Source organism: Macadamia integrifolia, unplaced genomic scaffold, assembly GCF_013358625.1.
Source record: "Macadamia integrifolia cultivar HAES 741 unplaced genomic scaffold, SCU_Mint_v3 scaffold99, whole genome shotgun sequence".
NCBI classification, from domain to species: domain Eukaryota; kingdom Viridiplantae; phylum Streptophyta; class Magnoliopsida; order Proteales; family Proteaceae; genus Macadamia; species Macadamia integrifolia.
In genome coordinates this window covers 349,828-354,486 of record NW_024870611.1, presented here as the reverse complement: position 1 = coordinate 354,486, position 4,659 = coordinate 349,828, and the positions used below count along the sequence as shown (strand labels likewise).

Here is a 4,659-nt window from a genome sequence, read left to right as displayed (position 1 = left end):
GGCAACCACAGGTCACCAGTGCTTACTTGTGCATTGCTGGAATTCAGCCAAGTAGGCCAAGTGTGGAATTGAAAACCATGATGGAGTGGGGTAAATTAATTGGACATTGGACTTGAACCCTATGGTGTGGGACCTATGCACACACATGAAAATTATCCAAAGAAACCAAGTTGGGTACAAAATAGGAGCAGGAACACCTCAAACTAGTGGGTGTTCAAGCTTAGGACTATCAAACTATAGTTAAAACCCCAACTAGAAATTTCGTTCCACCTGGTGTTTGAGATAAAGGTGTTTGCTCTGGTTGAAATCTTAGTAGATTCACATAGATTCATAATTAAAATGAAGACACCATTGAAGGAGGTTTACGTGCCTACATAGAGTTCCTCGACGAGATTTGAGAGAAAGCTACGACGAAGAACATGCCACACAAATGAAGGATTGAGAGATTTTACAACTGAAAGCTAAAGAAAAAGGTCTTCCAACTAGCCGACCTAGTCCTCAGAAGAGCTAAGGCCTCCAACCCACGAGACATGGGCAAGCTGAGAACAAAATAGGAAGGACCTTATGTAGTCTCCAAAGTCATACATCCAGGGACATACCACTTGCAAACTTTGGGGGAGAGGCTATACCAAGGGCATGGAATTTGGAGAATCCAAAAACTACTACCAGAAACCCATCATGGATCAGCCAGTCGGGTCAAGAACTACTTCAAGTCACTGTTCTTCAGCATATTAGTTACTTTGCTTTACTTTATTAGTTTCGAGTTACTTTGCTTTAGGTTGTTAGTTGTTAGTTGTCTTTTGATCTGTCAGTAATACAACTTCAGAAGTTTTGCTACCTCATTCTAATGTCAATTGCATTAACAAAGATCAACACCAATTTGGTAGTTAAGCCTGATTTACATTGATCGACAAATCCAAATACCAACCCCGAGTTGACAACAAAGCCCAATCAACATCAATTGGTAAATCCAAAGACCAACCCTGAGTTGGCAATGAATCCCGATCTACATCGATCGAAAAATCCAAAGACCAACCCTGAGTTGGTAGTGAATCCCGATCTATATTGATCGGAAAATCCAAAGACCAACCATGAGTTGGTAAAAAATCCTGATCTATATCGATCAAAAATTCCAAAGACCAACCCCAAGTTGGAAAGTAAGCTCGAGCTACATCAATCATAAAATCCAAAGACCAACCTGAGTTGACTATTAAGCCCTATCTACATCAACCGACAAAGCCAAAGGCCAACTCAAGCTGGCAACTAAGCCCGATCTACATCGATCGACAAAGCCAAAGACCAACATGGCGACTTACAAAACCAATTGCTTAATCAAGGAGTTATCAAAGGTGGATCAACCTTAAACTTAAAAAGAGTGCTTTTCGTTACTAAGGGCCAGAAGGCTAATTTAGAAAAGGACCAACTGATACAAAAAGCTAGAAAAAAAGGTCAACTCTTGCTCAACTAATATCCTATCCTCTTCTTCACTTGACTCTTCATCAATGGGTCGGACATCTAAAATCCGGGCTGCCTCTGCACAACACTCCTCCTCTTCTATCTCCTTCAAGATAAGCGCATTGGCGAGCGCAAAGGGGAAAAAATTAAAGGATGGCTGCTCTGTTAGGACTTAGTCTCAACACCTGTAGGCATTGTAGATGTAGGTGTCCAAGTGGAAAAAATAAACATAGACTTGGAGCTCCTTTGAGGTCTTGTAGTCCTTAACCGCTTAAACCCACGAGACCAACACTTTCTCCTGGGAAGACTTGAGTTTAGACTCTAGCTGAGCCACCCATCATTCCTCATCCTCTTTAGCCTCCCAATCATGTTACACGGAAAGATTCCCCTCATCAGGACGAGCTGGAGTTGAACTCAAGTAAGTCTTAGAGCTCCAGATGACCCCAGGCAATGTCTTCTCCTTCTCTCCCCATCAAAACCTAACTATCTCATGGGCTTCGATGGTCATGGTAACTTGTCTCGAGAAACGATGCCCACTCCCGCATGTCTAAGAGGGAAGCCTTGGTTAACTCACCTTCGACGGTCATCTTCCTCAACTACTCAGAAAAGGAGGCAATCTCCCTGTCCTTCATGGTAGTAGAAGCCCAGAGTTCCTTTACCTTATTAGTTAGCTCTTCACCTAATCATAACACTCAGTCACGTAAAATGAGGCATGTAAAACAAAAAGGAGTTAGAAGCTAAAGTTGCATGTGAAACCTTAAAAATGTGAAACACTTACCCGACTAACAGTCACTCTCCAATTTCGGCTGAGCTCGCGTATGGTCATCTCACTCAAAACATCATGGTCGTAGGCATGGCAATAGGTGTGCGTCTAAAGACCAGCCATGAAATTCTCCCCAAAAGCTGAGTAATCGTCGAATGACACGATCCTCGTTCAACCTGCATCATCGAGGGCCACTAGTTCGCCCCTAGCCTCGACAGCCACCAGCAAATCAGACTCCTCAGAAGGTTCTTCTTGCTCTCAAGAGACATTCCCCTCAATAGGAGGAGCATTTTCAGTGCCTGACTCATGTACATGTCACTCAAATTTTGTGATGTAGTGTGAGGATTCTCCCTAGAGCACAGCTTGCTCCTCTTTGGGCACCCTTTTCTCCAATTGCTTCTTAGACAAAATTTCAACTATAGGAGAAGGTTGAGGATCCTATGGTGGATCTGCCACAATGGGAAGGGCCACTTCAGTCATTTGCCCCTCCAAGGGCCGAGGAGCCCATTCCACCATAACAATCGGGGCAACCGATGGAGCGACAACAGCTTTGGATCTTCTCCTCTTTTGGAACCTCTCCAGAGGGTGCCTAACAACCTCAACCTCCCTCTCCGTTTTTACCTCTTCTTGACTTCGATTCTGGGATTCATGAGTAGCGAAGGCCACCTGCAACAATTGACAACTGAGTGTCACTGCAATATGAAGCCCAAATTAGTAAACAAACACCTAAAGGTAAAAATGGCTAAATTTTGATTGGATTAATCACTTGCACTCAGGCCATGCCAATCGAGAAATTTTAGTCACTTATCTCTATAGGGATGATGATGCAGCCTACGTCTTGCAGCGCAGTGAGGGTTTGCTCGTCCGGAGGTGAGAGTGTGGGGCTAACATTCATCGATGCAATATCAGCTTGTACCAGCCATTGTCCTAGAAATCCTTCAAACCCATACGCAAAGAAGAACTTGTGCTTCCATCCTTTGATAGAAGAAGATTCCCCTCTATAAGTCTAACTTTAACAGGTTGACACAAGGCTTTCCAGCCACGATGATGCCCCAACGTGCTTAGATGGAAACAGGCCAAGAAAAGGTAGAAGGAAGTCGATCGATCGATCCCGCATACGAGGGTGAAAAATCCCAGTAGGTTCCTCCAGCCATTGGGAACAAGTTTTGGAGGACTAATGCCGAAGTAGGCAAAGACCTCACTCACTAAGGGGTGAATGGGAAATCGGAGTCTAGTCTGAAGGAACTGCTCATACAAGCACACCTCGTCGTCGAGCGGTATAAATGCCATCTCATTCACCGAAGGGACTCTCAGGGTGATCGAGTTAGGAATGTGGTAGGTCATCCAAATCCTGACTTAGTCTCCCTTGGTCAAAGGGCTATAGAAATTCATCTCCTCGAAGCCAAGGTCCATAGGGTTGGTAAAGGCAGGATCAATACAACTAGGAGCATCGGGAACTACGAGTCTAGGTCCTGCCACCACTGACAAGGCTACGACAAGAATGGCCATTGGGATAGGCCCAGTCCAGAGAACTCTCCTTCAAGAACTAGGGAGTGGTGAACGTGGCCCTGTTAGTAGTGGAGATTGCCTCAATTCTCCGACGTCAGGTCTCTAATAAAAGCCATTAATGGTGGAAGAGAGAAAAAGCATAGGAAATGAAACTATGAAAGGCTGTAGAAGGAGGAGCTTACTGTGACTAGGAGAAGCCCAGCAAGAAGAATTGCGACAGCAACTTCTTCTATCAAATCCGATAGTGCCATAGCTTCTTCTGGTCCAGACCATCTCTCAGGCTTACACAAGTCTAATTCTTTTGCTACTGATATTGGATCTGAGCCTTCCTTGAAATAATTTCAAACAAAGATAAATTGCTTAGCTTATCGAGATCGTCGCTTCTTTGTTTGTTGCCGAGTAGAAATAGAAAGCTCAACGATTCGGCTATCACGAATAAGAAATTCAAGGATTATGCCCTGCAAGACAAAGACTATTGCATAAAGTACTACACCAGATAACGTGTTGCGACATTAGTGGTGGTCTTGAACATGAGAGAAGCAGACTAGGGAAGTCAATGACAAAAGCCTCTGTAATGGTTACAAGAAATGAAGAACTCTTGGCAATCAGAGAAGAAGAGTAAAAGAGAAAGAAGAAAAGTACACGTGCTTAAAAGCACACGTCTGCCCCCAAGTGAATGGGGGCAATAAATGCTAGCCCAAGAATCGACCTCCCTCATGGAGACTTGAGATCCGAACCGACCAGGTAAGCTGGTTCGACTCCTCTAATGCCCAACTGATGGTGTGATCGCTGACATGGTTCTACCCCATTCATCAACCCATCAAAAGCACATCTTTCAATCATAAAAAGGCTGTTGTCACCTGTTGTAAGCATCCCAAAAAACCTGTGAAGCATTAATGATGAAGAGGTTGGTGAAGCATTAATGATGAAGA

At 44.1% G+C, this 4,659-nt stretch overlaps 1 long non-coding RNA gene across 1 annotated transcript; it reads right to left on the bottom strand.

Annotated features, from left to right (window-relative positions):
- Window positions 1-1,360: 1,360 nt before the first annotated feature.
- Window positions 1,361-2,885, bottom strand: LOC122070732. Its single transcript, XR_006137948.1, has 2 exons — window positions 2,234-2,885; window positions 1,361-2,134 (listed from the first exon to the last, which is right to left on the bottom strand). It is a non-coding gene; the product is annotated as an uncharacterized LOC122070732 (long non-coding RNA).
- Window positions 2,886-4,659: the final 1,774 nt, after the last annotated feature.